The following is a 25,658-nucleotide window of genomic DNA, read 5'->3' as shown; positions in this document are numbered from 1 at the left end:
ACTGCTTCTGCCATCCACATTCCCCAGAAGAGAGAAGATCCCTTCATTCTTTCAGGAGCAAGTGTGATCCACTTGTACTTTCTGTAGAGAGAGTCCTATATTCTCAAGTGGCCACCAAGGTTTGTCTTCCCTCTCCCACAAGTGCTGCTCTGAAGCAGAGAAATGCCTCTGAAGCACTATTGCACATGAAACCATATGCCAAGTTGTGAGGTTAAGTCAGTCCTAATTTGGGGCAGCACTGTGTGCCCACCTCCATGGCCTAACCCAGGTTACAGCCCACCAGCTGCTAACTGACCCACCAACACATTGACAACACTTGTGTCACTGCTGCTGGCTGCACTGAGAAGGGCCCTGTGGAGAGAGGTGGCCACATTAGATTTAGCACCAGAGCAGCAACCATCGTCTGGGAGAGAAAAGCCGTCAGGAACAGAACACTCATTGTATCTGCACTCATCACTGTGAACTTCTAAAAGCATACTTTGTTCCAAAATAAATACAAAGTAGTGCACTCTGGTGCTCTGAAACAGTATGAGCTGATGATAATGCGCAGTGGTTGATACATGCAGTGCAGTATTCCAAAACCCAGGAAAGTCTCACTAGTTTGCTTCTCCTTATCAGGATGGTCCAATGTATCTTAAACACAGCCTGTTGAGAAAAATAATAAACATTTTTACCATACACCCAGGAATAAACTGCCCCTCTAGATGTACATGTATGGGAACCATCTTCCTTGTCAATCTCTCCTCTTTCTCCTGCATGCCCTACCTTTATGCTCAAAAACTTTCTTTTTGTTATTTACTTTAGTGTATGAAACAGCTGCTTCTTAGCAAGACAAACTTGGCAAGTTTAAGGCATTAAAAGCCTGACTGAGTTTTCCAAGGTATGATTTATAGTTCCCTTTTACTTGTACATTATGTAGAGAAGCCAAGAGTGAATAATCCTTTTGGGTATCAGGAATCCCAAAGTCTGGTATCCTAGCAATAGCCAGTGTAAGGCAACTGGCCTAAACATACTTCTGTTACATTTTGGCAATACTGTGCCTTTTTAAGGGTTGATTCAAACCTGCAGAAATCACAGTATACTCTTGCTTCACATACTTGGCCCTTATAATAGTGCAGAGTACAGAATCCTAAAAGATTGGAGCTTGGCAACAATGCAACACATTTTTTAAACAGAAACCATGATTATTTTTAAAATGAAATCTAAAATTAGCAACTCCCACCTATACTTGATTTTAGAACTGGGGAAACATTCTCATTTGGAGTCTCTCTTTTTTTTTTATAGTCACACAGCTAAGCTTTATCTGGTTATATTTTATTAGAACGCGAAACTAAAAAACAACAACAGAAAACAAATACCCACAACACTGGTTGTACTTTATAAAAGCATTACTTTACAAATACTTCACAAGTACACTTTACAAGTGTTCATTCTTGTTGCCATACAGCTAACTAGCTACTAGTTAACCTTGCCGCCACTGATTTTGCATTGGTTTTTTTTTGTTTATAAATATGCCCTCGTTTAGCTCTTTGTGCGTGTGTGTGTGTGTGTGCTGATCAGTAGCAACAAAAATGACAGATGACTTTGGCTTAAGAGGTAAAATACATATTATATTCTAATTCATATTCACTCATTCGTTTCAGAAAATGGCTTATTTTAAACCAAAATAAGCAAAATTAAAAAAAAAAAATCTATCAAAGAAACAGCATCTAAAGTTGGAATAAGTTCTAGTGACTGGATTTGTTTCCTGGTTATATATTTATTTAAAAAATCAAGGTAACTCACAAGTGCTGGTTGAATCAGCCTCACCAGTGCCAGCTTTGGCACTGATGCCAGATGCTCATCATTGCTAGTCTTGCATGACCTGCCTTGTACACAATATATATAGAGAAATGCAGTCTACAGTGGACTCATTGGGATGAACCCAATTCTGCAAATACCTGAGCATGTACAGCAAAGAGAATGTTTCTTCATCTGTGGTATCAAGGGCATCCACTGATCTGTTGAATGTGCTGTGATGTGTGGCACGTTACTCAAGGGAATCTCCTTTAATCTGAAAATCTGGTTAGAAAGTAAGAACAAAGTTATTCTCTGCAGACCTCCAGTCATTTCAGCAGCAAATCATTTTATATAACTCAGGCTGTTGGGATTGACTTTAAAGCCTCATTTTGTTGGAAGTTTGAAAGGTACACCTTGTATACACTTCTCATCTTTTCACTCAGATCTATGCTGAGTTTTTGAAAAAGCAACACAGTTTTCAGCTGAGATGGAAGAAAGTTTTATTCTGCTGGAAATAAAGAAAATACCTTCATGTTGGTCTTTTGTAAGGAGCATTTTCAAATGTAAGCCTTTATTTCCAACAATAAGGAGTGGGATGACACCTGGAAGTCAGACATTCTGATGTCAATTCAGAGCAATGAAAGAGAAAGAAAAAGTTGCCAGAGACACTGGGAAGAGACTAATGGAAAGAAAACTATAAGCTATGTGCATCTATGTGGATGCCTGCAAAAATATTTTATCTTAGTTGAAGAAAAATATTATTCATCTTCTAGTCAACAGAGCGTTTCCTCCGTCTCTACAGCAACTAGTCAAAAATCTGGAAGGATAGAACTGTACCAGACAGGGCAGACCCACAAACCTGAGGTGTATACACTAATCCCTGAATTGTTTTTTCTGATTTCCAAATTACTCTTTCAGTACTTGACAATATTGAATGAGCAAGAACACCCTTTTAAATCAAGCCCTTGTAATTCTTTTTCAGTAAAATGATTTTCCCTTAGGAATTCAGACTTCATGAATGAGATAAAAGCAGTGGGATGGGGAGAAAATATAAAATCTAGTCACAAGGGGAATTTGCTTCTAGGTCTAGATTTTCACTGTACATGAATAGAGTTTTACACCTTTCTCTGACAAATATTTAGCAGGGAAGCTGGCATAACTACAGTGGACACAGTCTGTCCAACTGAACCTTCAAGAAGCACCTGGTGATAAAGTATATGAAAAAAATCAGTGTGCAAGACCTATGTGGCAAATGAAACACTACCTCCGCTGCTTTTCGTTAATAAGGGGGAAGATGGATTGAATATGAAGGAAAAAAAAGAAGACAAGTAGTAAATTAAAAATGAAAACTAGTGACGACCAGAATCTGGAAATTACAGTTTGTATCAATCTACTTAACTTAACTAGTGAATAACAAGCTCCGGAGGGAAGAATTAAAGTAGCTGCAAGAACCTTCAGTACTTAGAAGAGAATTAAAAAGCCTAATGTCTCATGTTGGGAGGACTGAAGCTTTCTTTTGTTTTAGACAAAACAGAATTTACAGTTTTGTTTGGCAGCAATAGGTATTTTTTAAAGACTAAAATAGACATTTAGGTTTCACATTTGCAGTTTTCATAAAAGCAGACTTCGTGTTTCAGCTGATGGGAATACCTCAAGAAATAATACTGCCCTTCGTCCTACAGGTACACGAACACACAGCTGCAAAATCAGCAGCTTCCTATTCTTCCCAGACTTCTGAAACCACAGCCATTGAAGCTGCTCCACAAAACCACATAATTAAGAAACTTAGGAAAACAAACAACAAAAAAAACCCACACACCCAAGCTCTTGAAAACAAACAAAAAAGACCTAAATAACCCCAAAGAAATTCAGTAATAGTGTGCAATCTTTCCCACTTTATATGATGTCCCAAGCACATGGAATCTCACAGACTCTCTTGTTTAAAAACAAACAAATAATATATAAACACTAGATCTCCTTAGACTGTTACAGGAGGGAATAGAGCCAGATATTTACTTAATTTAGGGCCTTTTTTAGCAGAGCAGTGTGAAGCAGGCACAATGCAAACAAAAGTGAAATCAGATGCAGTTTGCTACTCTTGAGCCAAATCATTGCTGCAAATTCATCAACAATCCATGAAGTGCATGATGAACGATGGAAATGATTCTCTACTGTGTATGATGTACAGGTGCCTTTAATTATACTTTCCAACCATGAGAAACGTCAGCCACTGCTAGATATCATTACAAATAAGTAGGAAAATAAAAGACTAGAGCACAAGAACTGAAGGTTGGCAAGAAAGAAGTCCTGTGTTTCAAATAAAAAGGCAAACTTCTTCTTAATCAGAACTGCCTAGATGATCTCCTCTTCCATTTAAGGCCAGGTGGGAGGGAGGCTCTTTCGCAGAAGCTTTTCCAGATGCCCCTGATCATCCCCCCAGACATGAGGAATGCATCAGTCTGATGAGAAGGAGGATGAAGTTCAGGAGGTTCTGTAAAACCTCACTGAGATCTGCCATAAATCTGTGCCTAAGTTTTCCATCTTTGAAAGGAAGTTCTCGATTCTTACTTTTTAGGAAGTACTTGGATATAAAATAATGAACAAGATGCTATTAATGAACATACACTGACATTTTCCTGCAACAAACAAATAAATAATGCAGCTTACAAATGGATCAAATACTTTTTTGCTGTAAGATCAATAAGACTTTTTTTCCTTCAGTGACTTGAGAGTATTCCAGCTACAGAAATCAATAGCTGCAGAGGTCAATAATACAGAGGTACTGAGACCGAATCCTGAAGTGAACAGCCAGCTAATCCTGGAAAAATGCCAAAGTTACACTGGCATTACTGGTGGCACTCTGACCTAACAGAGCAAACAGAGGAGGAGATGTTAGTTAAGCTTTCAGTAAAAACATCTGCACTACTGGAAAAATGGATAGCAGTAGCAGGAAAAGCAAGATATTATTAGCACTTCCAGTTAAAATGCCTACCATCAAGACAAAACAATCACTACAAACAGGAAGAAAGTGTGTTGCTTTCCCTAGCTGGTAAAATCTCTAGAGAGCAGAAGAAACAAGTATTGAGTAGTAGTTTAGAATTTTTAGCTACAAATCATACTGAAAATCATCTGGGTCAAGCAAACCCTTTGCAAAGAGAGTTTTTATTCGGGAAAATTCAAAGTTTGAGGATTACAGCAGATGGGCGGCTGAAAAGAAGGAACAGAGACAGATGAAATGAAAAGAAAAAGGAGTCAGGTGGGAGGTGGAATGCTTCCTTTGTCGTGGAACTTCTTGAATAACAAGATAGACAGGTGTGTCAGACTGTAGCAGACTTTTTACAGTGCTTTGCAGAAGGGTCACTGCAATTTTATCATTTGGGACTAACTGTCCTAGTAGAACAATCTTTCATCTACCTTATTCCTGAGGCCAAGAATCATGTCAAAATAACTATTTCTGTGGAATGGTAGTACCAAACTGCTTAATATTTGGAATGCCCCTTAATTCCACTGAGAATATGGAGAGGGCAATGGCACAGCCTTCCCCTTGTGCCATGATGAAACCCTTGCTCCTGCATGCTATGTTGTTTCTTATGCCCACCAGCTCATCAGCTTTGGTCAGAAACTCTAGTCAAGTACATGTACTCATAAATGCTGGGGCAGACAGCTCCATACCCAGAAGTTGCCCAAGAAGAAGGGAAAAGACTGCGATAAGCAATCCATGATCTTTCTTTTAGCCATCACCTTTGAAGTTGGTCTTGAGACCTACACAGGGAACATGAATTGCCTCCTTCCAGTGTGAACCTTCCCCATGCTCACTTCACCCCAGCGTGTCTGGCTGAATGTCCCATAAGCAATGAAGGAAGAAGTTTCTGAAAGGGGGATGGAGGATGGTGATGGAGACAGGTGTTTACTTTCACTGAAGCAATCCGTTTAATCAGATTATGGAAACTAAGCCATCAGGATTGGAGGCATTAATTTCCCTAGTAGCCCAGAGTAATCACAGAGGTCATAAGCTGGATGCTTCCTCTGTACAAGATGCTTTCAACTAAGAGTGAAAGCAGGAGAAGATGCTTTTGCTATCTTACTGAGCAACACCTTTGTAGATCCACTAATTTCACCACCATAATACTTAGGATCAGGAAGGTGGAAAGAGTAGACTAGGACATTATAGCCATGTGGGTTGCAGCAATATTTATGAAAGCTTCATTGATCAAAATGCATTATACTAAGCACTGAGCAAACAAAGCACACAGCTCATCCAAGAGCTTGCACACTGATGAATACAGATGCCTGGGGACTGCAATGGTAGTAAGAAATCTGCAGGATAAGTAGCAGACACAGCATGCAAATGTCAGACCATGACCAAAGACTTTTGCATTTATCTCAATAAAGAAAAATTGAATCATTTATAACTTACTTTAAATACATACATGTACAACTGTTTTTTCTCACTGCAATTATTTTCTATTTTCAACCAGGTTTAATGACTTCCTACTCCCAACCACATGTTCCCTTTCCTGAACACTCTTCCAATTTATCTTCCTAATTCTCCTCACAAATACATATTTTATTGGGATGATATTCAATATTTTATTTCTAGTTCCCCATACTAGTGTGTACAGAGAGCTCCTCAGAATGTAGCTCCATTTCAGCAAATGATATTATACACTACCATATCACAGTTACAATAACTTGGTATTTATTTCACTGCTAAAAATACAAAACTTGTCTTATATACCATTGCAAAAAGTTTGCTCTGTTAACAAAAGAGGCACTGTTGTTACTGGATAAGCAAAGGCTTATTTTCTGAATTTAAATCTCAATGTAATTAAACAGAGAGGTTAATATTGCATTTGCAAGTAACACAGCTCTGCTAATGTCAATTATTCTTTGCAAACACAGTGTGAGTTTTGATTAATGAAACAAATCAGTTCAACGTGCACCACTGCACTGTACTTTATATGACCTTGAAAAGACTGACTCCCTCCTCCTTTCCCCAAAGGGTATTACCAGCTTTTTACTTTCTTGTCCAGCCTTTCCATATAACCATGTACTGCAGAGAATCAGTTGGAACAGTAGTACTGAAAAAGGGGAAAAAAAAGCACACAGATGGCTTTTTAGTTCATGCATTAAGACTCAAGCTTTGATTAAAAAAAAAAAAATCCTGAAGCAGAAATCCTGAATGTCAAAGAAGAAAACATATCTTTCACACTAAGATGCAAAGTAGGAGGCAACACAGCTGAGACAACCCCTGTTTGTCCTCCTGAAGCCCTCAGATTCTGATTATCTTCTCTGATTCTATTTCTGCTTTTCCTAGGGGAGTCAGTGCTTCTTGTCTTTAAAGTTCACCAACATTTTCCTCACCATTCTTACTGCTCAAATAAGTCCTTCTGCTGAAGTGCCTCTAGCAATAGTTTGAGGTAGGTGGCTGCGTTCTGGCAACATTTTCAGCATTACCCTACTGGGTAGGCAGAAGGCTTGTTTCTCAGAGGCTGCCAGAAGGCTATAGCACAGTGCTACAGATGCTGTATGCATCTCAGGTGTATGCACATCAGGTATAAAACAGATGTTTTTACTGCAGATATTACCATTTTTCATATCAAGTTCCCATAAACGCAACGTCATACAGAGGTAGACAAGGATTTCTTCAATGAAGACCGAAGAAGTGTCTAAAAGCCTAGAGAATCAGATTAGTTTCTTCCTCCAAATAGTCACACTTAATATGTAGAAATAAAGGTTATATGTATGACAGAGTTTACTCAACACCAAATTTTTAAGCTAGACAAATGCCATACCACCTACCTGTTAATCACATTTACCTGTAAAAGCTAAATTCTGGGAGTTGTTACGTGAGACATAGGGCTGGTAGAACCGCCAGGCACATTTCAAGCTGTACATGTAACCTTACTGAACTTTTCTATGTTTAATGTAACTGAATTTATGTGAGTGGTCCAGCCAAAACAGTACAGCAATCTTTGGAAAAGTTCTAAGAAAAAATAACTCCAGCCTTGTATTTCCTTGTTTATCTGGGAGAAGGGAAAGGAACAGTTGCAATGGTACTACACAGCATAACAAATTTGATTCAGCAACACAAATGTAATTTAGTTCAGGAATAGGACCAAAATCACATTTTCACTTGATTGGACAGAGCACATGGAGTTTATATTTGCTGCAGGACAGATAACGACTTGATTTGACAGTAAGGCAAGCAGTTGAAATAGCAACCTCTCAACATTTTGGAACAGATTTGAAGTGCTAGTGTGATCTCATACTGTGTCAGCATTCTGCAGAATGTGGATAAGGCATTCTTGATGTAGAGACCATGAAATCAGGCCTACTGCCAAAGCACAGGCTCGTATTGCAGCCTTCCTACTATTGCTTTAAACCATCACTTATCAATTTCTGTCTTGGAAAGCTGGGAAAGGAAGATTTCTCCAGACTTTGTTGTTCATCAGCATGTTCACATTCTGGGTGCTCATACACCCAAGCAACTGAGCCAGAGAACTGAAATATATCTTTGATAGTGCTTTTGAGACTACATTTAGATGGAAAAAAAATGAATGTGAAAATTAACAACTGAAGCTGTGCACACAAACTGCCTGCCTGTTTCTTCCACAAAATCCTCGACTAAAAGAATTTCTAGAGTGTACTGAGACTCAAGTTCACCTGTAGGTAAACTTGGCTGAGTGACACCTCAGATGAATATGGCTCAGCTTTTGCTGTTCTCTCTTTCCCTTTGCAGCCTCCAACACAATGCCAGCTGGACTCAAAATGCTACAGTGATATTTTCTTGGCAAGATTCCTTTTAATGTGCTCAAGGAAATGACTTACTAGAAACACAGCCCACCTGGTGCATGTGCTCTTCTTCACTCAGAAATTTGTTGTGGTATCAGACAGAAGGGAAATAAGAGTCAGCTTTGGACTTGCAGGTACTAAAAGTCTCATCAAAACCAATGCAAATAACATCAGTATGGGTAATTGTACAAAGCTAATATACCCCTGTGAAAATTGTGTGAACACGAGCTATAATCTTCCTAAATATTTATTTCTCATTGAAGTAAAGGCATTAAAGTTCTAAATTGTAGTTTAAAATAAAGGCAATAATTTGTTTCCAGCTGCTACAATCACTTACTAAAGTGTCTGCTGCATCTCCAGAAATAATACTTTTCTTTTCCTGGCAAAGAGCATAATTGCCCAGGTTTTGGAACACCAGTTAGGTCCATTCCCTAAGTGTTCTTGCTTTAAGTACAAGACATTAAGAAAGAATAATTTCCCATATGGAAGTCAAGGAATTTAAAAGAGCATTCTGAAATATGCAAGTAATTGGGAAAAAAACATCTATAAGGAAACTGAAGCCACTTCACTATAATAGTTATTCATAAAATGTTTTAATAATAAGAAAAGAAGTAGTATCTTCCTCCTCTCAATGAAGTTTAAACTCCTCAGTTTGTATGTGTTAAACTTGGCACTACCAGGCTGAAAAGTGGTAAAGAGAAGAAAGCCTTCAACTGGCAATAGATTGGATGAAAATACTGCTATAGTTAACTATCTTGCTGATGTTAATTGGCATTGCTTGTCAACAGCCAAAGGAGTGCTAGGTGCTGCTAAAGGGTTAATGTAACACTATCTTCAAGATTGCTTTAAAAAAAAAAAAAGATATTATTTACATTATGTATAACTATTTCTCTTCTCCAGGCTCCAGAACAAATATTTGAATGATAAAGATGATTATGTTGTTTTTCTTTCCTAAAGCACAAATAAAAAGAGAGTAAAACCGACTATGGCAGAACTGTCCCAGTGGTACAGTAAATTTTTCAACGTTTTGATGAAGGAGTTTATTAGGATGAAATACCTAAGTGTTTATTAAGTAATGTTATTTAGCACTTTAAGCCTGGAGCTGACATGCGTTGTTCCTAAGCAGCGTGATCAAGTATGAATAGTAAAAAGTATGCACTTTGTCTTCCCATGTGGTTTGAAAAATGAAACACAAGATCAGGAGAGATTTAATGGCAGTTCTTGGAGAATTAGTGAAGAGCAATTTCATAATAGCTGGAATGCAGCAAGGTGGTCATAACTCAAGTGCACATGCCTGACAAAGGGGACATGTAAATACAAGGAGGCCAGAATTAACTGTAGGTGCTACAGCTCGATGAGACAAGAAATACACACTTCTCAGTGAATGGATTCATTCCTGCTCTAGGAGGAATGCAGCAGCAATTTTAAAATGATGGTAAATAAATACTTGTAGAAATTTTGTTGAGCAGCAAAGAACTATACTGTAAAGTGTATAAAACAACATGTATGTAACAACACAAAAGTGTATCAAAACCCAGCTATTTATTACAGCATTATCGAGAAAAAAATAAATAAATAGTTCTGTCTTGCTTATTGTCAGCAGTCAAGGTTCTGATTAAATAACTGCTCTGATTTTGCACGCTTCTAATAGTCTGAGAACATTGACTATTTTTAAATTTGCATACAATTCCTAAAACAAGTCAACACTCAATTTGTCTTGCTAACCCCACTAGAGACATAAACTTTTGACAAAAAGGACCTCACAAGGTGTCCTGTGTTCCTTCTAGCTGGCCTAGCAGATGGGCAAAGAACCCTGGAGTTCCAGGTATGTCAGCCCAGCCTAGATGATGAAGGAAATCAATTACCAGTACTTCAGCCTTAGAGCTGAAAGCAGCTTGGAGTATAGAAATTCTTCCCAAACCCTAGGCAAACCCATTGCTGTCTCACCTGAAGTACAATCTTTCCCACAGTACAATCTTTCCTCCCTCAATCTCTCCCTCTCCTTTTTAAAATGAACTTGTCACAGGTCTGTGACATTTAATTCCTTGTCTTCAGATAAGGATCCGTACACGTGCCACCTTTTTCCATATTAGTCAAATTCACTTCAATAGCATGCATAAACACCAACTGATGTATAATATAGCAAACTTTATTTTTTTATACAAAAAAGTCAGTAGGAATCCTCAGGCCCACAGTTCCACTTATTCCAGAGACTTTGGTTTGCTAAGCCATTTGGAGTAGAGCTGGCCAAATGAAATACCAATTTGGGTTCAATTAAAGTATTTCATGGGGATGTATACTCTTTACCTAAATTCAGTGCAAACCGTATAAAAAGGAATAGTCCTATAAAGATCACAATGTCTCCTTTTGACATTTACATACTTTAGTATAAGTGACGTGATTATGAGGAATCACTATCAAACAATGCACTTCATACATTTTAAAGGACATTCTTATCCAGGTAACTCCAAATCTAAATGAGCAAAAAAACAAAACAAAACAAAACAGGGATATATCAAACATTGGAGTAGATTGCAATAGCTCCACACACATTAAAGGATAATTTCTTGTATAAATAATCCCACTTATGTAAGATCTTATTTGCCCAAAAAAGATTGTCTGGCTTAACCCGATCAAGTTCAGGAAATACAAATATCTGATTCAACTGGTGATTTGAATATATTTGACAGCTTTACTTCTTTGCCACTTTTAGTTTCATCACAACCCTTAAAGATCCCACTTTGTATTTACTTTGGCCAACTTCAGCCTAAAGCCTGAGGCTTCATCCCTTCCTAATTTTTCACACTGATGAGGTGCAGCTGTTCAGATCTGCTTTCCAGAGATTTGCTAGCCCTCCCTCTACAAAGTCTCTTCTGAATGTGATTGAAGAGAAACAATTGGTATTAAATAACTTCAGGAAAACATACTACTTTGAATGGCTACAAATCATGACCTTCTTACTGAAGGCACAAAAAAACCCCAACCACTGAGGGAGAGGGATATTGAAATTTAGTGCTTGCAAGTGACTTTTCAGAGAAGATTTTGGCATCCATGAAGTTTCCAATTCATCATAGTTTCAGAGCTGCTCTATAATTTTTCCCTTCTACAGATTTATATGTTCTGTATTTGGTGGGGTTTCAGTCCAAGCCAGTGGCCCTTCTGGAGAATGACTGATCTCTTCCAGCAGCATTTTTCTTTCACACTCGTATGGATTTGACGCTCATGACAGCACCAGACTTGCAGCTCTGGAGACCAAACCTCCCTCTTTACGTGTGGAACAGACACAGCTAGCTGCAACCTGCTCACCTGCCTGCCCTGGAGGCGAGTGAACTGTGTAATGGTGATTATCTAGCTCCTTAAAGCATTCTTTACTCTTTCACATAGTAGGAAGGAATATGAACAAGTGGAGAGGCCAACATGTCACAGTCACAACTCAAATCTTTGGCTCTGCTGGTGAGTTATCAACCAGTTTCTAAATAAGTGCTTGCTGTGGTTTAACCCAAGAGCGGCTCAGCATCGTGAAACCATTCATTCACTCCTCCAACCAGTGGGATGGGGGAGAGAACTGGGAAGAAAGAAAGGACTGCAGAATTCTTGGGCTAAGGCAAAAACTATTTAAGAAGTCAGAAAAGGAAGGGAAAAATAATAGTAATTATAATAATTATATACCTATTTGCAATGCACAATGCATTTGCTCACCAACTACTGACTGATCCCCAGCCAGTCCCCAAGTAGCAACCATTCCCCAGTTTTTTGAAGTTTTCACATGATGTCATAAGGCAAGGAATATCCCTTTGGCCAGTTTAAGTCAGCTATCCTGGTTCTGTCCCCTCACAGGTTCTTGTGACCCCCAGCCCCATCTCTGGCAGGGCAGTACAAGAAGCTGAAAACCTGAAACATCCTTGGCTCTATACAGCACTGTTCAGCAACAACTGGAAACACTGGTGTGCTGTCAACATTGCTTTTCTCCTAAAGCCAAAACACAGCATCAAACCAACAAGAAATTTAACTCTATCCCAGCTAAAATGAGGACAGTGCTGTATGGGTAAGAACTGCTTAGTGGGAAGCAGGTATGTAGTACATCATCCATATGTTTCACAGGGGTCAAACAGCTCTAACAAGCTATAGTTGATCACATCCACCAAATTCAAACTTGTAAATTACAAATATATTCACATATAAATTGCTTTTCCTTTATTGGCTGTGATTTTCTGAAATCAGTTCCCTTTCAGGTTAAGATTCCAGCTTCACTGATAATAGAGGTGAGTCAGAGAATTGCAGGGGTTGGAAGGGCCCTGAAGAGATCATCGAGTCCAACTCCCCTGCTTGAGCAGGTAACTTTTTCATTGGTGTGAATAGGACTTTACTCTCAGTGCTCAAGATCATGAAATCACCAGTCATTTTCAGACACCTCCCAGGGTTGGCTGGTCCTGACCCCTTGCTTAAAGAAGGACCAGACCTTTATCAGGAGAAAATCTCTGCTATACTAGATAAAGAAGAAGAATGGATTGCTTTATCTTTCTGGAAGAGGCTTTGAAATGCAGGCAACCTTCTAAAGGAAATTCTGAGGAAAATCTTTAAGTAGAAAACCCTTCCTTTCTCCTCCTGATTTATTCATTAATACAGTCTCTGTTATTACTTTTAAGTACAAAGATCTTTTTACTTCCAACCTACTCAACCTCTCACTGCAGCCCAGCCACCTCCTGATGGAGAATTTGCACATCCTCTTGCCCCCAGTACTCCCTCAGAAGCTGTTTTTTGCCTCGAGTCCTCAGCAACTGAAGTCCTGTCTCTATGCCTTCCCCTGGATGGTTTTCTTTTCTGTCCCTCAGGTCCAATGCTCAGCTGCTCCCCTTCCTCACCCGGGTTACAGCAACATCACTGCAGAGCCTGAACTATCAGAAGATTTATTAGGTTGGCCCCTGCTCTGCTTCAAATTCCACCTTTAATCTCATTAGTGTGTATCTCATTAGTGTGTGCAAGTGGCCAGCTGAGAAGGCAACACAGAAATCATTCAGCATTCCCATTAACATCATGCCATTTTACAATTTTGCTTCAAGTGCAGACATGAGAGGGAGACTAAGGCATTTTATCTGTGCCTGAAGAAATCTGTGACAAAATTTGCCTAGTCTAATCTATGCAGCATATAGGTCTGTTATCTACCACAAAATGCAAGATAAAACAAATAGCCCTCAGCAGAAAAGTTGTGATGAAACCCTCCAGCCAAATGTGTCATGAGAAATGCAGCATGAAAAAAGCAGGTTTTCCCCAGATGAGGGGAAGAACAGAAGTGTAGAAAACAGAGGGTTAGACTTCCATTTTTGGGAGTGATTTGCTGTGGTTTCAATGAATAAAAAAGTGATGAATCAGCCACTGGCAGAGGAAAATGGTAAATTTTACTATTTTCAGCTATAGATCTGAACTTTTGTTTAGTTTGGCTTCTTCCCTGGTCAGATTACTTCTTAACCTCCTTGTGCTCAACAAAGCTACTCCCTCCTCCCTTAGTATTACTCAGCAGGACACTTAAAGCTGAAGGCATCCTTTAGCAGGTCATATGTAATGGCTCAGAAACAGTAGTTAATTTAAAAGATACCCTCAGCTCGGGGTGAGTCCCACCTACCGCGCACACTTGTGGAATCTCTTCTGATATCATTACACTGTCTGTACATGTAACACAGAATGCTAGGGTTTTCTCATAAGGGCTGCAGGGCAGTGCTGTGTGTAACTGAATTCTGAACACCAATTCCACTTACTGATCACAGTGCATCCCAGAAGCTAGCTTCTCTGGGTTTCTGTATTCACAAGCATGTCTTTGGGAAAATATTACTAATTGTACTGCAAATGCAAAATTTGCTGCCCATAGATATTACGGGCAATTTCAGCCTCAGTGCTAAACAAACTGACATCTTTGTAGGAAAATAAAAGGCAAAAAACTCAACATAGGAAATATTAAAGAACATCAGCATTCCCTTGTGTTCTTCTCTGTCACAAATACTCTCTTCTGGCTTTAACCATGTGTTTACACTTCGATGATACAAAAGGGATGAATTCCTGCTACTTACTCTTGCTAGTCAATAGCATTAGAAACATCATTGTCTTATCACTGTCTAACATCTCTCAACGATGACACCATATGTCAGCTTTACATAAGCATTCAAATAACATTTTATATACCACAGTAGTTTTTTGGGTTTTTTTTTCTATGTAAGGTTCTCTATAAATTACTGTATCTGCTTTTATGATTGTTTTGGAGCTATCTACAGCTCACAAGTAAAAATCAGTGCTACAAATTAGTAACATGTAAACACAGTGAAACCTAAAAAAGAACACTGACATTAAAAATGCTCCTATTACCACATTTAACTCCTGTTGTTCAGTCCTCCTGTGCAGCCCTTCTCTTCCCCATGTTACATACCCTTCTTAGGGCCTTAGCTTTGAAGCCAAGCCTCCAACTCTTCGACAGTAAAGCTCCAGCTCTCAGAGTAATGAGTATCTTGAATTTAGTATTCCTCCAGTGCTTCTACAGGACACTGTTTTGAGAGTTCCAATTATACCAAAGAAACCGTTCATTTCTACATGGCATGTTTAACTCTTCCCACATCAGATCAATATGTAAAGCAAAATTTTTGCTTTCTTCTCCAACCTCTTGCTTCTAGCAGTGAGCAAACTTCTGAAGAGACAAAGATCTTCAAAGGGTATTTTCCTGCTAGTGTAAGTTCCTGCACTCCTTCACTGAAGAAGAAAACAAAGTGGTAGCAAGATAATTGCTTCATTTGAAAGCACTAAGCCTTTATATTGGTTTAACATTACCCATAAAGTACACCCGTCCCTTTGTGAATTTACTTCTTTATTTTCAGTGATGATTTCTGGCCAAAGGACTTTCAATCCAATTTAGTCCTGCACTGGAAAGTTAGATAATTACAGGTGGTCAGTGCTAGAACAAGAGGGGTTTAAGCTTTTTTTATCCAGATGTTTACCACTTGCACTGCCTGTGACCACTTTGCTCATTCATTCATTCAGTTCAGTATCTAGATCTCAGTTTGCATATTGACTCTTTGAGTATTGACCATTTACTCCAATCTCTTCTTAATCTGTTGATCACTCTTTTTGCTTACCCTAAGTTTCTCCCACACCATTCTTCTTGCTGGGTCTGGCTTCCTCATGCTCTGGTGGCACCCAGAAGACAAAATACATCTGCCCACAGTGACAATCAAGAGGTCTACAGTGCTCTATCAGCAGATTAAACCTCAGGATCATTCTGTCCCCACTGGGACCTCCATGAAGGCTCCACATAACTGGCATTCCAGACAACTCACATTTGAGACTACCTCCCACAGAGCAAGCATGCTGCGAATAAGCTTTGTGTGGCAAATGCTGGAGCAATGCCTGCATCAATACAGCCATGTGATATGCACAGGACTGCAGTTTCAGATTGGCCACTCACAGAAGCCACATCTGTGTACCTATCTGAGAAATTCCCCACTAGTTCTAATTTGGTAACATTTTTCAAGGCAGAAATTGGTTCTTTTTGAGAGGAGAAAGCAGTCAAAAGATTGAATTCCAATGGTGGATAAAAGAGAGATACTGTTCAGAAGACCAAATCTGGCAGTTCTCCAAGCTGGAGGCAACCATGCCATCAATACAAGATGTCCTATGTTGTCTTTGGGAAGTAAGCCATCACAATGATGATGGGCACCTTATTATCACTGGAAAGAAGTGGAGGAAACTTCATTACCAGTGGAATGAGCAGAAAGGATGTCTTGAACAAAAAGGGATGGAGTGAAAAATAACATTAATATAACTCCTGAAATGACTTCTACCATCATGAGTCACAAACCTAAGCTACCCAACCTGGGCCTGGCACATCCTTTATATTCTTTACCTGTCCTTTACCACTAACATTACTTCAATAGACTAAGGACATGGTTGAACTTTCTGAAGTTGCTAGAATAAGGCTGCAATCATAATGAGAGGAGCAGGAATACATCTGCTGATCAGATGGAGCACTATATTTACTTTGTAATAGTGGATATTGCATGGGAAAAAGAATGCTGGTCAGAAATATAGATGTGGGAGGTCTATTGACATAGAGCTGGTGCAACCAGCACTAGGATGTAAAAATAATTCATAATGGTCAGAAAGACATTACAGTCTGACAGAAAAAAAAAAAATCATAGCGGTTATTAATAATTGAGGCTCTCCTCAAAGAACCCTGGAGCCCTGTATGCATTCCCTCAAGGCCTGTGGCAATTTGTGGCAGTGATTCTGTCCAGCACATCTAAGGCAGTGACTAGCTGTTAATCTGCAAAGCAGGTCCCAAAGATACGGTGGCTGACTGGTCCTAGAGTAACCACTGAGAGGTGGCTACCCGCTGCAGTGTGTTTGCCTTTCTGGTTCCTGCCTCTTCCGTTCACCTGGAGCTCCCTCAGCATACTGAGATGGCTGAAGTGTGACAGGTGGGATATGGTGGAGGCAAGGTAACAGTGGTACCAGCTTTGCTGCTGAGCACCAGGGCAGCCCACCCAGTGTACAGCATGATTGGCCCAGGGGCTGTGGGACTTGACAGCTTCTCAGATGAGCACATGAGGGACAATGAGCACGGGATAGCCAGGAGTGACCTGATGGAGCAGCATGGACACATACAAATACCTGCTACAGCCATGACTCTTTTCTTGGCTTGGGTCAGGAAGGGACCTCTTCTCTGCACTCTCTTGGTTGGTCTCGCCACTCATTCCAGCTCTCTATGCTTATTCCATTACCCAGAGGTAATGCAGCAGGGGGGGCACAGCACAGCTGTCACAGCTAATGAGCAATGTATTAAACAAAATAAGGACTGAGGTTCAGACTTCGTTGAAATCTGCACAGTAACTCACATCTTTGTATTACCCCTAAACTACGTTCCCCTTTTCTGCCACTTTTTTCTCATTCCTGGTTTTCCCACTTTACAGCATTTTTAAAGTACATTCTTACAGGACAGAGATAGCTCTTTTTCTCTACAAAAAGCTGTTGTTATTTCAATAATCATTTTTTCCCCATGTGCCCTAGCACTCTATCACAGCACTGTCATTATCATCTCAGAACCCATGTACAGACAATGTATGCTAACAGATTTAATGGTCTTAACTACCAAAAAGACAAAGGTTTCCCCACCCACCCACCCTTTTCTACTGTTTGCTCCATTTACTGTCCAAATGTCAGTGTTCATTGTCTGCAAAATGGCTGTTAAACCAATGATTACGGTGTGGCGTGCTTCCTTTGAGTGACAGTGCCTGCACAATGACTTTTCTCCAACACACTCGGCAGTCAGCATTAAGCATTCTTGGCATGTAGCCTGAATAACAACACACATACTGAGACCTGCCAGCACTGGAAAGTCCCTAAGTCCCAGGAGCTAAGATTAATTGCCAGCTATTCTTAACATTTTCTCACCACTCCACCCAGTTTCTTGAGTCTTCCCACCCACTACAATCCTACAACAGCTTTGTGGAGTTTCATAAAACTTCCTGAGATAGATTTGGATGAGTGGAGAGCACTTAAACTCCCCCGTAAACTGACTGATTTTATATGCCAGCAGTGTTACCCTTGACTTTATGGATGGGGGCTCACCGGGTATGGTTTTGCCTCTCCTTATTACCAACCAGTGCTCCTCCCAGATTAGTTTGTATCTGAGGCAGGGGATGGAGAACACAACATTTAAGAAAACGGCAACAGAAAGCACACAGTAATCTATGCAACATCCTCTTTTAACCCAGAGTATGAAGGCAAGTCCAGTGAAATGATGGACATCACTGGCCTCCATGCAGTGCAAATAACATGAGGGCTGTTATGCTAAAGAGTACAGGCTAGGGACTTCTCACCACTAAGTCCATGTTTATGCTAATGGTGGAAAAACACAGAAGGCATAGTAATACTGCCTAGTTCTAAGACTGCCCTTTTGCTCACATTACATTGCTCTCTGAACAACAAAGGTTTCACAATCATGAACCATAATCCGCTTTTCATGGAAGTCTCTTGAATGTGATGAGAAACAGGGGATACAACAACATGGGAAACAGTAAAGCCCCTCTTCTGGCATTTGCAACACAAGGAGAATCAGGAGGTATGAAAAGCCTTCATGTAATTTTCTCTTTGGCTTTCCACCCACAGTGGTTAGGATCAGCTTTGAAGAACCACCAGAGGTTTTGATCTAAGTTTTCTGGATAAGACAAGTTGGCCCATTAATGTAGAACGGCTTTACTTTTTTTTTTTTTTTAATGAAAGGTGTGGATTTTCCTTAAACAGATACCTGTAAAGGCATCTGCCTCCTGAACACCTGAGCATCCTGGTTTAACCAGTTTTAGGCAGTGAGTCAATTCTGTGATAAAGCTTACTAAGGAAAAAGCAGCTTTTGCTCTTTCTCTCACAAGTTTTTCTCTACTGCTTCCTAGCTCATATACCATTATATTAAGGACTGACCTAAATTAGGAACTTCGTCAGAAAATTTATGTTAATCAACAAAAAACTCTGTTACATTGTCCATTTCTATTTTAGACCTTTGGCTCCAACTCCAGGCTTTCAGCTCTTGAAGAAAGCAATGCCAGACTTCTGTTTTTCTGTAGGGCACCTAGGGGAAACAAACAAACATGAAAAAGAAGCACTCACAAAATATTACAAGTAGCTGCCTATGCGAAACATATTCATCAGCTATTCTGTGTTCATCCTTCCAACTCCTTGGCTACATTTTTTATAACTGCGTTTTTATCTGTACACAAGTTGAGCAACTCTCCCTGAAAAGCCTCTCAAAATCAAACAAACAAGAAAACATCATCAGTTCCAAACAACTTTCCAGCAGTTTATACAGTGACCTTTGTGCATCTTTATTGCTTAATTACATGATTAAAATACAAGGCTTTTTAAAAACAATTTCATAAAGGTAAAGAAACATAACCACTAAACTCTCATTCAGTCTTGGTTTATACCAGGTGGATTTTTGAGCACACTAAATGTCTAAAGTATCCTATATCCTCTAATCACCTAATGCTACAAGCTAATGGATTATTAATCATACTTACCTAGAGGGAGTTCCAGTCAAAGACATTATTTTGACAGAAATATAGAATCAACTAGGTCTTGATTAACATACTTCCTTTTCAGGTTCAGCCATTAAGGTTATGTTAAGGAAGTAGATAACTTCTTGTGATTTTCATGAATGTGATGGAAAAATGCCAATACCTTTTACTATCACTAGTAATAGTAAAAAACAATTTACAAAACAATGAAGGGTTAGAAGGTCATCAGGCTGAAAGAAAGCAGTAAAACAATATTAAAAGTCAACAGTGTAAAATCTAGAAATAAAGCACGTCAAATATTAATGAACTGATGAAGACATTATGATACCAGAGTGATTCAAACAAGCAGGAACACTTCAGAAGTGGGACACTTTTTGTAGCAAACCGTTCGAAACTGACTGAAAGTGAACATTTGGTGGAAAACAGTCCCATAAAGCTACATGTAAGCTGTTTTATTTCAACATTTACTGATATTTTAGAAAAGAGCCATCTTTGCTCACTACAACAGTTTCAGTTGTTGGAAGCCTATTCTTTCCTCTCTCCTACACGATTTCTAGGAAGAAGCAGCATCTTTTCCAATCAAAGGCACCCTCAGACAGGACACAGGAAGCCCATCCCTATCCTCACATACACACTCAGTATCAGTAGCCAGTAATAGGTACTATGCACTAAAGTGGGTATCTTGCCTGTTGTCATAAGTCCTTGTTGCCTCCCTCCTCCTCATCTCATTGTGCTCATCACCCCAAAATGGCATGGGATGCAGGCATGCCCACCATTAAGAGAATAACATGGGGAGAATAACATGCCTATCATCACAACAGCGGTGTGGAATCAAGACATTCCCACTGAGCAGAGAATACCATAAAGCCCAGGAATGTCTATGAGCCACAGTTCAAAGAAAGGGACTTTGGTGCGCTAAATATGAGCCAGCAGTGTGTCCAGGTGGCCAAGAAGGCCAGTGGTGTCCTGGCTTCTATCAGGAATGTTGTGGTGAGCTGTGCTAGGGAAGTAATCCTCTCCGTGTAGTTGGCACTGGTGAAGCCCCACCTCGAATACCGTGCTTAGTTTTGGGCACTTCAATACAGAAAGGACACTGAGGTACTAGAGCAGGTTCAAAGAAGGGCAACAAGACTTCTGAAGAGCTTGGAGAATGTGTCCTATGAGGAGGAGCTGAAGGAACTGGAGCTGTTTAGTCTGGGGAAGAGGAGGCTGAGGGGAGATCTTATTGCTCTCTTCAAATACCTGAAAAGTAATTGCAGTGAGAATGAGTTTGGTCTCTTTTCACTGGTGACAGGCGACAGGACAAGGGGAAATGGTCTCCAGTTGTGCAAGGGGTGGTTCACATTAGATATAAGGAAAAACCTCTTTACAGAAAGGGTTGTTAAGCACTGGAATAGGCTCCCCATGGAGGTGGTTGAGTCACTACCCTTGAATGTGTTTAAAATCTGTTTGGATGTGGAGCTCAGGGACATGATCTAGCAGTGGGTTGTTAGAGTTAGGGTAGTGTGGTTAGGTTGCAGTTGGACTTAATGATCTTGAAGGACTTTTCCAGCCTGAGCAATTCTATGATTCTATGATTCAGTGTGGGGCAGAGAAATGCCTATCATCCAGAGAACAGTGAGAGGCAGAGGTGTGACTCATTATGAAGAGAATGAGATTCTATGGAGAAAATTGCTGTAGCTTTAGGTTTGGAGGGTACGTGTGGGCAGAAGGGCTTCAACTTTTGTTTTCTGCCTAATAGGGAAAAAATTACCGTAAAGCAAAGTTTGGCTTACAAATTTAGCCTAGCAAAGGACAATATTCATCTCCTATAGTATTTGATATGAGAAAAGAGTGAAGACAAGTGTGTCTTCCTGCGAAAATGAGGCTATGCAAGAAAAAAAGAAGCAGACAGTGAATTTCTGCTGAATTAGGTTTTACTGATGTTTCATCAAGCAATGGATCTTGAGTATCCATTGTTATCTCAAACACACGTTCATATGATCACAGGGTAGAATAGGTTGGAAGGGACAAAAGGGATCAACCACCTCAATCTCAATCTAAAGCACAATCAGTTAAGAACTTGAGGTTTTAAAAAATCCTCCCAATCCTTTTTGTTCATATCTTTCACACCATTTACAATGATAAAGCTTTAAAAAAATAACTTTTTTTTCTAAATGCAAAGGTATTTATTTAAAAGTGACTGAATATGGGTGTCAAAATGTAAGAGGATTTGGAAATCATTAGAGTGTCCAAAGTGGGGGGCTACAAATAAATATTGTAAACTGCCCAGACATATAAGGTGCAGCTGAGGTCCCTTGATTTCTTCAGCCCAAAGAGGAGGCCGAGGGGAGGATTCATAGCAGCCTTCAGCTTCTTGACGGGGAGCAGAGCATCAGCTACTGTTCTCTTTTCTCTGGTTACAGTGACAGGAACTGAGAGAATGGCATAGAGTTGTGTCAAGGGAAATTTGGCCTGGGTATTAGGAAAAGGTTTTTCATCAGAGGATGGTTGGGCACCAGAACAGACACCCCTGGGTAAAGGTCATGGCATCAAACTTGTTGGAGTTGAAGAAGTTTTTGGACAGTGCTCTCAGACATAGAAAATGTATTTTGAGTGGTCCTATATGAAGCCAGGAGCTGGAGTCTATGGTCTTCTCTGTCCCTTCCAGCTCAGGTTATTGCATGATTCTATGATTATATAACTTCTGCATGGGAGTTCATCCCTTGAGTTCACCCCCAAGAAATGACTACATATGTACTGATGCACTGTCATTTGGTTTTTGAAATATACAATGAACTTAAATAATGTCATTCAATGCATCCAGCACTTTTATCTCAATAGCATTATGACTGTAGTATGACAGGAGTTCAGTAAAGTTGATAACCTTTTCTACAATGGAAGATGGACGCGCAGTCTTCTTTAAAAAAGGATCCAAACCTGAAGAAACTCACTATTCAAAACTCTAGGATTATATGAAAGAAGAGGAAAGGAGATTTTTCATCATATAAAATCAAAATTAAGGAGTATTACAAACAAGGTCACCTTGTCCCTTCTCAAGTTCTCTGTCAGTAATGCAATGTGAAAAGAAAGTCTAAGACCTTAAAGTCACTTATCCTCTGGCTCTGTTTTTCACTAATTAATTAAATGAGTGCACAACAGGAACTCAGGGACCATAGATCAGCATCAACATAAGGTCCTTCATAACTGCACTGTGAGGACAACTCCAAAAGCCAATAACAGCATACCTATTAAAGGGGCCTTCTGATGTAGACCCTTATAGCAAAAACCTGCTGGATGCTCCAGATTACTCAGTTAAACCTCATTAAATTATATCAGTTGTTTTTTGCCAGCATATTTTCCCTGTAGCCCAATGGCTTCCAAACCAAAGCTGCTGGAAGCTCATTTAATTGCTTGATTGTTTCTTTTTAACTTCTTAGGCAATGTGTGGAATACTGTAATTTGGTAGTAAAGGCAAAAAGAATATATTAAAACAGAAGAAGAGGGAAAAAAAAACAACAGAAAAACACAAATCAGAAAATCAGTGCTGTTGCATTAAGGTTTTACTAGGTTCCTTTCAGCTACATTTTCTTTCATGTTCTTGACCTAAGAGCTTTTGGGTAAGGAAATGTTCATAAGTTGCTTCCTGAACATGTCTCCTCAATTACTTTGCTGCCTTTGCAATACAAACACTCACAGATTTTTTTTCTAAAAGCAGCAGCAGCATTAGTGGTGCAACTGGGTGGTCTTGTTACTTTAAACCTCTTTGAAAATACACAGCTTGCAGTCATTTCATATGCCAGTGTCCAATCTGGCTTGGAGGCAGAGAAAAAACAACTTTGGAGAGGCCTATTAAATAAACTATGCTTTCACAACAGTAAAACTGCTTACAGTTTTGATTCACTGAAGTACTGTTCCCCAAAAGCTCCTTCTGTTTTCATTCACTCTCATAACAGTCTCCAACTAAAAATCCAGACTAGAATACCTGTCTGTGCACATATATAAAATACCTTAATAGACAACATTTTTTTTTACTTCTCGTCGATTTTTAATTTTTTGCTTCAAGACAATTCATTTGACTCCAGAAATAGATTTGAATTTATTTACTCCTTCACTTTTAGCAGCATGCTTCTTTTATCAGTTTGATATTACTGTAAAGATGTATATCACTTAATGAAAAACACAAGACAATAAAGACCTTGGAATATTTGTTACTGCAGATCCATTGTCACCCGGGCACTCTTTCTCTATTCATTCTAATTCAAGGTAGTAAAAATAACCTCCAGTTCCTCTTCACTGGAAACTCCAAAGACATTTTTCATACAAAGAAAAAGAAAGTTTAGGGCCAAGAGAACAAAATATTGTAAATGGACAGGCACTGAATACAAAGTGCTCCATTCAGCTTCTTTTCTCAAGCTTACCAATCTCCAGCTGAAGCATTAAACACTTAACCCACAAAATGCAAAGGGATTTTCAAAGATACCTCTTCGGGGATGGAAATAATTATCTCCCAAGCTTTAGGTTACAAGGGCTTAGAAGAGAGACTGTACAAAGAACTAATTAAATTAGAAATGGCACCAGAGCATGGTCTCCTGAAAAGGTGAACTTGTGGGCTGTATGTAGTGCATTACTAGGAAAGAGCACAGACTTCTTGTATAAAAATAAAAGAGATGATTGAAAAGTGACAGATTTGTGTTCTCCACTCTCAGAACCATCACTTTTGGAAATATGCTTGCTGAATACATAACTGAAAAAAGTGCTAGTATGAGAAAGTCTAAATTTATAGGATCAAGAAATCCTCAAGGAATATAGAGGAATACCCAGAGAGAGAGCCCATCCCGGCTAGACAGCAGGGAATCTAGAAAGCCTTGTTTTGCTGTGTTACTGTTCTCTTCTGAATCTTTCTTTTCTAATATCCAGTCACACTGAAACATTCAGATACTGGGAATAAATTGTTATAAAATTAAAATGGAAGTTTTAAATTAGGAAAACAGTGAAGATACAGATTTTGGATGGAATGCTTTTTACACTCTCTTTTGATGGCAGATAGTACTGAGTAGAAATTTCAATGTAAAGGACCAGCAGTAGCTGCAGATATGTATGCATATAACCCATGTGCTTCACTGAAGCACCTAAATAATGAAGTGAAAACAATCATTTCTATTTCACAAAATGGACAGATCCTTAGTTGCATGGGATTGTTTCCATAGGGTTCAATATCAGTTCTCTCTTTGCTATGTTCTTTACATCCACTGCTTTTGTTAAGCTTGACAGGCAGGAGGAAAGAAATGTACATTTCTCTCATCAGTACAATTAATCAACATGCTGCTAAAGTCAACAAAAGCTAACTGAAAACAGGGTAGGAACTTCTGGCCATAAACCTCACTAAAGATCAGCTGTCCTCCCTTAGTAAGTATCTAATAGCAGGAAACAGGGAAGGAAATGGAAACTGGAAAGGGACTTGAAACTCCTGTGGACATTCATGATAAATTACGGAGGTTTACTGTGTAATCAACTTTCCATTAAAAATATTCTAACATTTATACACAGTTAGATGCTTAGATATATGTCACATCAAAATTCACAGCATTTAAGTGGAATACAATGTCAAAATTTGCCTCAAAACTCTAGGGGGGAAACATTTTGCAGACAGCTACACACATATGCACTATGTGTTCAGGTGATATTTATCTAAGCTTTTTTTTTAAATTAAAAATAAAGATAAAATGAGAAAAAGAGCATGTTTGTGCTGGATACCAAAGCGTTTAAAATATACATCTGCATGGAGTTAGAGTTTTAGAGAAAATGAGTGTCAGCATCAATCAGTTTACTTTCCTTTTAGGTGAAGTTTCAAAGTCAAATTTAACTGGAAGTCAATAAATTTCACTTCCACCAAGACACCGTGGGCCACAGCAGTTGCATAAAATCACACAGTGAGCATACAGCTGCAACAGATGCAAATAGCAATTTGTTATCAGCTGGAGAGTAACCATGACTTACAACAAAAACATGTAAAACAATTTTATCTTCAAGGTTTCACAGAAGGCATAGTATGGC

Source organism: Cyrtonyx montezumae, unplaced genomic scaffold (genome assembly GCF_038088225.1).
Source record: "Cyrtonyx montezumae isolate F1298 unplaced genomic scaffold, pur_monq_1.0 scaffold_8, whole genome shotgun sequence".
Taxonomy (NCBI): domain Eukaryota; kingdom Metazoa; phylum Chordata; class Aves; order Galliformes; family Odontophoridae; genus Cyrtonyx; species Cyrtonyx montezumae.
The sequence above is the reverse complement of the archived record's forward strand: the minus strand, read 5'-3'. Positions refer to the sequence as shown.